Here is an 11,819-nt window from a genome sequence, read left to right as displayed (position 1 = left end):
TGTGTACCGCGAGGCTTGTTGTGGCTGGTGGATCCTAGGTAACCGGGCAGAGTTCTGTGGGTGGATCAGTGCGATGGAGGGGCTGCCGCCCTCTGTGGAGCTTGGCTTAGGTCTTTGGTCCGGGAAGCTGTGTCAGTTCGAGATACTGCTGCTGCCCAAAGACCTGAGTTCACGGGTCAGTTTCCAGAACCTGAAAGGGCAGACAGTGGAAGATCTGCCTGTCTTCAGCTTACTGGAGAGGCTCCGAGGTCCTTTCAGACTTGCCCAGTCCTGTTGAAGTCGACTTTATGGGAGACATGAAGAGAAGCTGGCCGAAAACATGGCTGCACGGATTGAGGAGAGATGCGAACACATTGATGAGAGATGTTCTGCTACAATAGAGAATACTGGCCTGGAGACAGCTGTAGAGGATAGCAGGCTCGAAAGGCATTCATGAGACATATTGAACCTCGCTGATACTAGCAGAAACATACGGAGGGCCACCGTGGACTGGAGGAAGTTCCTCAATTCTCTGCTCCAAGAACGGGTCCAAGATCCCTGACGTCTAAAGAGAAGAGATGGCAGAGATGATAAAAACGCTCATGTTCTTGAAAGAGGTCAGATAATCCACACGACCCAAGGGGCAATTCCAAGCCATTCAGATCAAAGTGCACCAAGCCCAGGTAAGCCTTTTCCCAGGTTTGGGCCTAGCTATCAAGCACTTGCTCTTCCCTCCCCTCCACTCAGGCATCCATTTGGAGGGATCAGTACCTGAGCTGCAATGAAGCCAGTAAGAGAAGAGCAAGCCCCTCCTAGAATCAGAGTTCCTCTAGCTTCATCCTCTGTGAACAACAGGGAACCCCATAAAGGTCAAATACTCTCGTATGAAATAGATAGGAATTGAATACTTAGCTCCCACAAAGAAACGATGGCCTTCCGCTAGATTCAGCAAATGCTGGGTTGATGTCTTCTCTGGGGTGAAGGGAGTGTGGTAAGTGAGGGGAATCTTTGACTGAACTTGAATCTGTATTAGGCCTCCGTTTTTCAAGACAGTCTAGGTAAATATTAGAAGTCAGATAGTGAACGGAACTGTAAAAGTCGCCAATGACATGAAAGACACAGCTTATGTGGACCGTCTTTCAATTGAGTCAAGCCCCCGGGGGCAATCTATCATGGGGGTGCAGACTTGGTTGCATTCAAGTGCTTTAGCCAACATGATCGGATGATTAAGCGTTCTCATCACTGATAGAAGAACACCTGGTTCTCAGTAGCCTAGCATAGCTGCAGCAGGGTTCTCATAGCTATAATGCCTCTAGGTTCTTTGGATTCAAAGCTAAATGTATATATTTAGTTCGTTTCCTCTTGTATTTTCCTTGAGAGGGATGTTACACCTTGAAATGCCAACATTGACCAGTAGGTGTCATCGGGAGTAAAGGGCACCCCATGCACAAGTGAATCCAAGCTTGGGGGTTATTTCATGTTTCCATTAGTTATTTCATGGTTCCTGTTGGTTTCGGAGGCTTCAACAGTAAAGAGTTGACATGACCCCTTTAACAGTTCGGACTGCTAGTTTGCATTCTATCTGTCTATGTTTTCCTTAGAGCTGACAAAATGTTACCGAAATTGACAAGTCTGGCTTCTAGGTCGATTTAGTATGTTTCAGAAACTAACTTCATTTTCGTATAACTCCCAAAACATTTATATCAATTCTATTAAATTTTTAAAGACTGCAAATGAGATATCAACACAATGTCAAAACTGGAGTCTTCGGACAATCCCTCCCACCACGGCTGTATAGAAACCAAGAGATAAAAAAAAATCACATTTCTGTGAAATGTATCTGGAAAGTGTTGATTCATCGATGCCCAGTTGACAGAGAAGCAGTGCAACCTGCGCTCACTCGCTCCCATGAACACAGCAATGGAAACATCCACTCACCCAGCCCTTGGCACAGGACACATGCCGAAGGGAGGTCTGTTACTTCCAAAGACAGGATGAGGCCTCAGAACACCTGGAAGCAGGAGAAGGAAAAGCAGGGAATGGATACCAGTGCATGGTCTGAGCCCTGTTGATGGAGCAGTAAAGGTGAAACTCTCTTTAACTTGGACGCACACTCTCAAGCGGACAGGAGACATGGGATTGAAGGTGATGCGCTGAGTGTTAGAAGAGTGCACAGCAGATGCTTGGCTGACAGAACTCAAAGAATCCAGTGCAAAATATCCCCACAGTTGATTCTGAGACCAAGCTCCGAGCTGCCAAATTTGAGGTAGCAGAGGCAGCGTTCAGGGAGGGATAGGGCTACGGATGGTGGCACACGCTGAGTCTCAGGGATCTGGAGTGCGTTGTGGGATGTGGTGGGTCCTATCAAGAGAGCAAACCGACCTGGGACCCCAATGAGCAAGCAACCACCCTGGCGCGCGCAGTTGAAATTATCGATATGTCCCATGGCCACACCCAGTGCATCTGCAGGACCAGAGACCAATTTGGCATTTTGCCAATAGAGCATGTGTGGGGCTGAATCAGAGATATTGTGCATCGGGTCTGAGGGATCCAGGGGGCCTTGGGTTTGAATTCAGAATGAAAAGCCTTAGGATCTGCTACATTCATAACCTGGGCTGTGATTATGGTTTGGTTTGAGGCACAGGATGTGCAACAGCTCTGTGGTTGACTTCGTGCACCCGTGCCACAAGGATGAGAGGACAAGGAAGTGTGGTTCAAGACCACAGCGTGAGAAGAGGAAGGATATCCTTCAGTTTATCTCTCAAAAGCGGATGCTACATTTTGGATGGCACCGGCACGGTTCGGCAGCGAGGACATCAAGTTCGGGCTGCGGGATCATTCCAGCAGGCCCTGATGTGTGACATCCATAGATATGCTTCCACTGGTGTTTCTGTAGACAGAGAAGCACTTGGAAGAACTGGTTTCAGTGGGACATTCCCGTGGCACTACAAAGCACAAGCGCACTCACACTCTGCTCTTCTGGAAACACTCCAAAATAACAGAGAGTAGAATGCAGAGCTGAGAATCTTTAGAAGCTCCATTTCCACCAGAGGAAGTGTCCTGTGCTCTTTCAGATTTGTGAGATAAACGTAATCAAAGTGAGGTTATCTAAATCAAAATAGTATGGGGTGTTCATCACAACAAAGGCAACACCAGCAATTGGAGATAGACCAGACAGCACACACAGGAACAGGACATGGCATCAATGTCTAGGAAAATTTGTCCTCACAGAAATCCCATGCAATTGTGTAGAGCCAAGAGTCTAAAGTTTTCACTTAACCAAGCCCTAGAAGTCTACATTAGATACCTGAAATTACCTGACCAGTAGAGATGAAGAAATACAGTAAAAGGAAAAGGAAGTACCATTTTCAGTTCCAAAGAGATTGAAGGCCCTAAAGATAAGCTTTCAGACAACTAGACTGCAAAACGCTCTCCAGAGCAAGTATTTAAAATGGAGGTGAGGGAAACACTGAAGAACAACAGTGTCTCAGAATCACAAAAGGCAGAATACCAGAAAAGGGGAAGAGAAAGCCTAAAGACGAGCCAAATAATATCAGAAAACTCAGTGGATGAGAAAATATCAGGGCTAACATTCCGTCCTAAGCAGACGAGATATTGCAGAGGGACGCGTGAATGACTTTGAAGACAGGGGAACAGAAATCCCTCGGTCAGAAGCACACATAGAAAAGCAAGTGCAAACCAATGAAAACATTGCTGTTGAATCCTGGTTGAAGACAAGGCATGAAAGACTAAAATTCGAAATAGTCCCAGATGGAAAAGCAAGAGATAAAGAAACAAACAATGTTTGAAAAGTTATGTGTAGAAAAATCAGACTGAAACTTGCTGAAAGCCAAGATAGAATCATCTAGGCGAATTCAGGAAGTACACAGCGTCCAAAAGAGGTGGAATCCCAATAGACTTAGCAGCAGCTGTATGATCCAAATCAACAAAGTTCATGAGCATCCCAGTGATTTAAAATGCGCCTGGAGGAAAGCAACATAGTCACAAGAGAACCTCCAGAGGGGTTTCAGCTGCTATCTCAGCAGCAATATTGCAGGACAGGGAGGAGTGCCAGGACATAGACCATAGCTTGAATGGCAAAATGCTGCCATCTAGGGTAGCCTATGCCACATGTCTAACATTTCTAATAACAGCAGAGCTAGAGAATACCACAGACCTGCAAATCTGAAAAGAATTCAGCATTTCGAAACTTATCCTAAAGAAAGGTTGAGAATTCTCCCCTGATAGGATAAGCAGCAAGATGAAATGGAAAGAAGAAAACCCTTATTGGAAATGCAAGAAGAGCATGAGTGGAAAAGAAGAAACAAGAAGAAAGCAAGGAGGACATCAAAACCCTAAAGATGGGAGAGGGAAGCAGGAAATCATAGGGGATTGGAAGCACTATCTTAAGGGAGTCAGCTTATATGACTCTCTGTTGGAAGCAAACGGAGAGATGCATGGCCTGACGTGTTTGCAAAGCAAACGAGAAGCAGACCAAGAAAGAATCAAACAAACAAACAACACAAAAAGGGTAGTTTAACATGAATATTCAAAAGAAATTACTCAAGGTGATGTCAAGGATCATTCAGTACGCATCGACCCAGTATCGCGGCTTGAATGTACTCAGCACACCTGTATTCGGAAATCAGAGGCGTGCATTTATATTCGTAAATATTGATTCATATGAGCATATCGGGACCTAACCCAAATGCCGATTTGGAATCCAATGGATTCCTAGTCCGTGATATAGACTTGCAAGTCTTCCAACAGGATGAATGAATGTCATATTCTACACTACGTCGAGAAAAAATGGCACAAGCCTATAACAAGGAAAAGTAGCTCCGCTAAAGTGTACTAAGATCAAAAGAGACAGGCAGTAAAGTGCACATTGGGGATTGTATCATTCCTAGGAATTTCAGCCCCCTTGAAACAAATGGATAGATATCCCGTGAATGCAGGTGTTTCAGCAGAAATCAACCGACGGCTATGTATTGCGGGTGTGCCCATATTACAGGAACAATAGTTTCCCTTAGTGGGTCTCTGTGTACTGTGAACTGTTAGAAAGTTTAAAGACGTGTGAAACATTCAACTGAAAATGGACACACTTCCCTCCGTTGCTACAGTGCATACAGATCTGAACAAAAGGAAAGAGGGAAGAACAAAGGCCCATGGGACGCTTGTGGGTAGAATCACATTTACCTTAGGAACCTCTCGTCGGATGCAGCCCCTCCCCCAACACTGACAAGATGCAGCAGCCATTGGGGATGGCAGTTAGCGGTTGGATTCCAGGTGGAATGTTGGTGTGTACCGCGAGGCTTGTTGTGGCTGGTGGATCCTAGGTAACCGGGCAGAGTTCTGTGGGTGGATCAGTGCGATGGAGGGGCTGCCGCCCTCTGTGGAGCTTGGCTTAGGTCTTTGGTCCGGGAAGCTGTGTCAGTTCGAGATACTGCTGCTGCCCAAAGACCTGAGTTCACGGGTCAGTTTCCAGAACCTGAAAGGGCAGACAGTGGAAGATCTGCCTGTCTTCAGCTTACTGGAGAGGCTCCGAGGTCCTTTCAGACTTGCCCAGTCCTGTTGAAGTCGACTTTATGGGAGACATGAAGAGAAGCTGGCCGAAAACATGGCTGCACGGATTGAGGAGAGATGCGAACACATTGATGAGAGATGTTCTGCTACAATAGAGAATACTGGCCTGGAGACAGCTGTAGAGGATAGCAGGCTCGAAAGGCATTCATGAGACATATTGAACCTCGCTGATACTAGCAGAAACATACGGAGGGCCTCCGTGGACTGGAGGAAGTTCCTCAATTCTCTGCTCCAAGAACGGGTCCAAGATCCCTGACGTCTAAAGAGAAGAGATGGCAGAGATGATAAAAACGCTCATGTTCTTGAAAGAGGTCAGATAATCCACACGACCCAAGGGGCAATTCCAAGCCATTCAGATCAAAGTGCACCAAGCCCAGGTAAGCCTTTTCCCAGGTTTGGGCCTAGCTATCAAGCACTTGCTCTTCCCTCCCCTCCACTCAGGCATCCATTTGGAGGGATCAGTACCTGAGCTGCAATGAAGCCAGTAAGAGAAGAGCAAGCCCCTCCTAGAATCAGAGTTCCTCTAGCTTCATCCTCTGTGAACAACAGGGAACCCCATAAAGGTCAAATACTCTCGTATGAAATAGATAGGAATTGAATACTTAGCTCCCACAAAGAAACGATGGCCTTCCGCTAGATTCAGCAAATGCTGGGTTGATGTCTTCTCTGGGGTGAAGGGAGTGTGGTAAGTGAGGGGAATCTTTGACTGAACTTGAATCTGTATTAGGCCTCCGTTTTTCAAGACAGTCTAGGTAAATATTAGAAGTCAGATAGTGAACGGAACTGTAAAAGTCGCCAATGACATGAAAGACACAGCTTATGTGGACCGTCTTTCAATTGAGTCAAGCCCCCGGGGGCAATCTATCATGGGGGTGCAGACTTGGTTGCATTCAAGTGCTTTAGCCAACATGATCGGATGATTAAGCGTTCTCATCACTGATAGAAGAACACCTGGTTCTCAGTAGCCTAGCATAGCTGCAGCAGGGTTCTCATAGCTATAATGCCTCTAGGTTCTTTGGATTCAAAGCTAAATGTATATATTTAGTTCGTTTCCTCTTGTATTTTCCTTGAGAGGGATGTTACACCTTGAAATGCCAACATTGACCAGTAGGTGTCATCGGGAGTAAAGGGCACCCCATGCACAAGTGAATCCAAGCTTGGGGGTTATTTCATGTTTCCATTAGTTATTTCATGGTTCCTGTTGGTTTCGGAGGCTTCAACAGTAAAGAGTTGACATGACCCCTTTAACAGTTCGGACTGCTAGTTTGCATTCTATCTGTCTATGTTTTCCTTAGAGCTGACAAAATGTTACCGAAATTGACAAGTCTGGCTTCTAGGTCGATTTAGTATGTTTCAGAAACTAACTTCATTTTCGTATAACTCCCAAAACATTTATATCAATTCTATTAAATTTTTAAAGACTGCAAATGAGATATCAACACAATGTCAAAACTGGAGTCTTCGGACAATCCCTCCCACCACGGCTGTATAGAAACCAAGAGATAAAAAAAAATCACATTTCTGTGAAATGTATCTGGAAAGTGTTGATTCATCGATGCCCAGTTGACAGAGAAGCAGTGCAACCTGCGCTCACTCGCTCCCATGAACACAGCAATGGAAACATCCACTCACCCAGCCCTTGGCACAGGACACTTGCCGAAGGGAGGTCTGTTACTTCCAAAGACAGGATGAGGCCTCAGAACACCTGGAAGCAGGAGAAGGAAAAGCAGGGAATGGATACCAGTGCATGGTCTGAGCCCTGTTGATGGAGCAGTAAAGGTGAAACTCTCTTTAACTTGGACGCACACTCTCAAGCGGACAGGAGACATGGGATTGAAGGTGATGCGCTGAGTGTTAGAAGAGTGCACAGCAGATGCTTGGCTGACAGAACTCAAAGAATCCAGTGCAAAATATCCCCACAGTTGATTCTGAGACCAAGCTCCGAGCTGCCAAATTTGAGGTAGCAGAGGCAGCGTTCAGGGAGGGATAGGGCTACGGATGGTGGCACACGCTGAGTCTCAGGGATCTGGAGTGCGTTGTGGGATGTGGTGGGTCCTATCAAGAGAGCAAACCGACCTGGGACCCCAATGAGCAAGCAACCACCCTGGCGCGCGCAGTTGAAATTATCGATATGTCCCATGGCCACACCCAGTGCATCTGCAGGACCAGAGACCAATTTGGCATTTTGCCAATAGAGCATGTGTGGGGCTGAATCAGAGATATTGTGCATCGGGTCTGAGGGATCCAGGGGGCCTTGGGTTTGAATTCAGAATGAAAAGCCTTAGGATCTGCTACATTCATAACCTGGGCTGTGATTATGGTTTGGTTTGAGGCACAGGATGTGCAACAGCTCTGTGGTTGACTTCGTGCACCCGTGCCACAAGGATGAGAGGACAAGGAAGTGTGGTTCAAGACCACAGCGTGAGAAGAGGAAGGATATCCTTCAGTTTATCTCTCAAAAGCGGATGCTACATTTTGGATGGCACCGGCACGGTTCGGCAGCGAGGACATCAAGTTCGGGCTGCGGGATCATTCCAGCAGGCCCTGATGTGTGACATCCATAGATATGCTTCCACTGGTGTTTCTGTAGACAGAGAAGCACTTGGAAGAACTGGTTTCAGTGGGACATTCCCGTGGCACTACAAAGCACAAGCGCACTCACACTCTGCTCTTCTGGAAACACTCCAAAATAACAGAGAGTAGAATGCAGAGCTGAGAATCTTTAGAAGCTCCATTTCCACCAGAGGAAGTGTCCTGTGCTCTTTCAGATTTGTGAGATAAACGTAATCAAAGTGAGGTTATCTAAATCAAAATAGTATGGGGTGTTCATCACAACAAAGGCAACACCAGCAATTGGAGATAGACCAGACAGCACACACAGGAACAGGACATGGCATCAATGTCTAGGAAAATTTGTCCTCAAAGAAATCCCATGCAATTGTGTAGAGCCAAGAGTCTAAAGTTTTCACTTAACCAAGCCCTAGAAGTCTACATTAGATACCTGAAATTACCTGACCAGTAGAGATGAAGAAATACAGTAAAAGGAAAAGGAAGTACCATTTTCAGTTCCAAAGAGATTGAAGGCCCTAAAGATAAGCTTTCAGACAACTAGACTGCAAAACGCTCTCCAGAGCAAGTATTGAAAATGGAGGTGAGGGAAACACTGAAGAACAACAGTGTCTCAGAATCACAAAAGGCAGAATACCAGAAAAGGGGAAGAGAAAGCCTAAAGACGAGCCAAATAATATCAGAAAACTCAGTGGATGAGAAAATATCAGGGCTAACATTCCGTCCTAAGCAGACGAGATATTGCAGAGGGACGCGTGAATGACTTTGAAGACAGGGGAACAGAAATCCCTCGGTCAGAAGCACACATAGAAAAGCAAGTGCAAACCAATGAAAACATTGCTGTTGAATCCTGGTTGAAGACAAGGCATGAAAGACTAAAATTCGAAAGAGTCCCAGATGGAAAAGCAAGAGATAAAGAAACAAACAATGTTTGAAAAGTTATGTGTAGAAAAATCAGACTGAAACTTGCTGAAAGCCAAGATAGAATCATCTAGGCGAATTCAGGAAGTACACAGCGTCCAAAAGAGGTGGAATCCCAATAGACTTAGCAGCAGCTGTATGATCCAAATCAACAAAGTTCATGAGCATCCCAGTGATTTAAAATGCGCCTGGAGGAAAGCAACATGGTCACAAGAGAACCTCCAGAGGGGTTTCAGCTGCTATCTCAGCAGCAATATTGCAGGACAGGGAGGAGTGCCAGGACATAGACCATAGCTTGAATGGCAAAATGCTGACATCTAGGGTAGCCTATGCCACATGTCTAACATTTCTAATAACAGCAGAGCTAGAGAATGCCACAGACCTGCAAATCTGAAAAGAATTCAGCATTTCGAAACTTATCCTAAAGAAAGGATGAGAATTCTCCCCTGATAGGATAAGCAGCAAGATGAAATGGAAAGAAGAAAACCCTTATTGGAAATGCAAGAAGAGCATGAGTGGAAAAGAAGAAACAAGAAGAAAGCAAGGAGGACATCAAAACCCTAAAGATGGGAGAGGGAAGCAGGAAATCATAGGGGATTGGAAGCTCTATCTTAAGGGAGTCAGCTTATATGACTCTCTGTTGGAAGCAAACGGAGAGATGCATGGCCTGACGTGTTTGCAAAGCAAACGAGAAGCAGACCAAGAAAGAATCAAACAAACAAACAACACAAAAAGGGTAGGGTAACATGAATTTTCAAAAGAAATTACTCAAGGTGATGTCAAGGATCATTCAGTACGCATCGACCCAGTATCGCGGCTTGAATGTACTCAGCACACCTGTATTCGGAAATCAGAGGCGTGCATTTATATTCGTAAATATTGATTCATATGAGCATATCGGGACCTAACCCAAATGCCGATTTGGAATCCAATGGATTCCTAGTCCGTGATATAGACTTGCAAGTCTTCCAACAGGATGAATGAATGTCATATTCTACACTACGTCGAGAAAAAATGGCACAAGCCTATAACAAGGAAAAGTAGCTCCGCTAAAGTGTACTAAGATCAAAAGAGACAGGCAGTAAAGTGCACATTGGGGATTGTATCATTCCTAGGAATTTCAGCCCCCTTGAAACAAATGGATAGATATCCCGTGAATGCAGGTGTTTCAGCAGAAATCAACCGACGGCTATGTATTGCGGGTGTGCCCATATTACAGGAACAATAGTTTCCCTTAGTGGGTCTCTGTGTACTGTGAACTGTTAGAAAGTTTAAAGACGTGTGAAACATTCAACTGAAAATGGACACACTTCCCTCCGTTGCTACAGTGCATACAGATCTGAACAAAAGGAAAGAGGGAAGAACAAAGGCCCATGGGACGCTTGTGGGTAGAATCACATTTACCTTAGGAACCTCTCGTCGAATGCAGCCCCTCCCCCAACACTGACAAGATGCAGCAGCCATTGGGGATGGCAGTTAGCGGTTGGATTCCAGGTGGAATGTTGGTGTGTACCGCGAGGCTTGTTGTGGCTGGTGGATCCTAGGTAACCGGGCAGAGTTCTGTGGGTGGATCAGTGCGATGGAGGGGCTGCCGCCCTCTGTGGAGCTTGGCTTAGGTCTTTGGTCCGGGAAGCTGTGTCAGTTCGAGATACTGCTGCTGCCCAAAGACCTGAGTTCACGGGTCAGTTTCCAGAACCTGAAAGGGCAGACAGTGGAAGATCTGCCTGTCTTCAGCTTACTGGAGAGGCTCCGAGGTCCTTTCAGACTTGCCCAGTCCTGTTGAAGTCGACTTTATGGGAGACATGAAGAGAAGCTGGCCGAAAACATGGCTGCACGGATTGAGGAGAGATGCGAACACATTGATGAGAGATGTTCTGCTACAATAGAGAATACTGGCCTGGAGACAGCTGTAGAGGATAGCAGGCTCGAAAGGCATTCATGAGACATATTGAACCTCGCTGATACTAGCAGAAACATACGGAGGGCCACCGTGGACTGGAGGAAGTTCCTCAATTCTCTGCTCCAAGAACGGGTCCAAGATCCCTGACGTCTAAAGAGAAGAGATGGCAGAGATGATAAAAACGCTCATGTTCTTGAAAGAGGTCAGATAATCCACACGACCCAAGGGGCAATTCCAAGCCATTCAGATCAAAGTGCACCAAGCCCAGGTAAGCCTTTTCCCAGGTTTGGGCCTAGCTATCAAGCACTTGCTCTTCCCTCCCCTCCACTCAGGCATCCATTTGGAGGGATCAGTACCTGAGCTGCAATGAAGCCAGTAAGAGAAGAGCAAGCCCCTCCTAGAATCAGAGTTCCTCTAGCTTCATCCTCTGTGAACAACAGGGAACCCCATAAAGGTCAAATACTCTCGTATGAAATAGATAGGAATTGAATACTTAGCTCCCACAAAGAAACGATGGCCTTCCGCTAGATTCAGCAAATGCTGGGTTGATGTCTTCTCTGGGGTGAAGGGAGTGTGGTAAGTGAGGGGAATCTTTGACTGAACTTGAATCTGTATTAGGCCTCCGTTTTTCAAGACAGTCTAGGTAAATATTAGAAGTCAGATAGTGAACGGAACTGTAAAAGTCGCCAATGACATGAAAGACACAGCTTATGTGGACCGTCTTTCAATTGAGTCAAGCCCCCGGGGGCAATCTATCATGGGGGTGCAGACTTGGTTGCATTCAAGTGCTTTAGCCAACATGATCGGATGATTAAGCGTTCTCATCACTGATAGAAGAACACCTGGTTCTCAGTAGCCTAGCATA

At 45.9% G+C, this 11,819-nt stretch overlaps 1 long non-coding RNA gene across 1 annotated transcript; it reads right to left on the bottom strand.

Annotated features, from left to right (window-relative positions):
• Positions 1-5,571: 5,571 nt before the first annotated feature.
• On the bottom strand, positions 5,572-10,560 carry LOC140693952 (uncharacterized). The gene is made up of 3 exons (XR_012069669.1): positions 10,459-10,560; positions 7,198-7,270; positions 5,572-5,824 (listed from the first exon to the last, which is right to left on the bottom strand). It is a non-coding gene; the product is annotated as an uncharacterized lncRNA (long non-coding RNA).
• Between the last annotated feature and the right edge of the window lie 1,259 nt (positions 10,561-11,819).

The sequence above is a fragment of the Vicugna pacos genome, unplaced genomic scaffold (assembly GCF_048564905.1).
Source record: "Vicugna pacos unplaced genomic scaffold, VicPac4 scaffold_20, whole genome shotgun sequence".
NCBI lineage: Eukaryota > Metazoa > Chordata > Mammalia > Artiodactyla > Camelidae > Vicugna > Vicugna pacos.
Note: the sequence above shows the minus strand (reverse complement) of the source record. Positions and strands in the feature narration are given on the sequence as shown.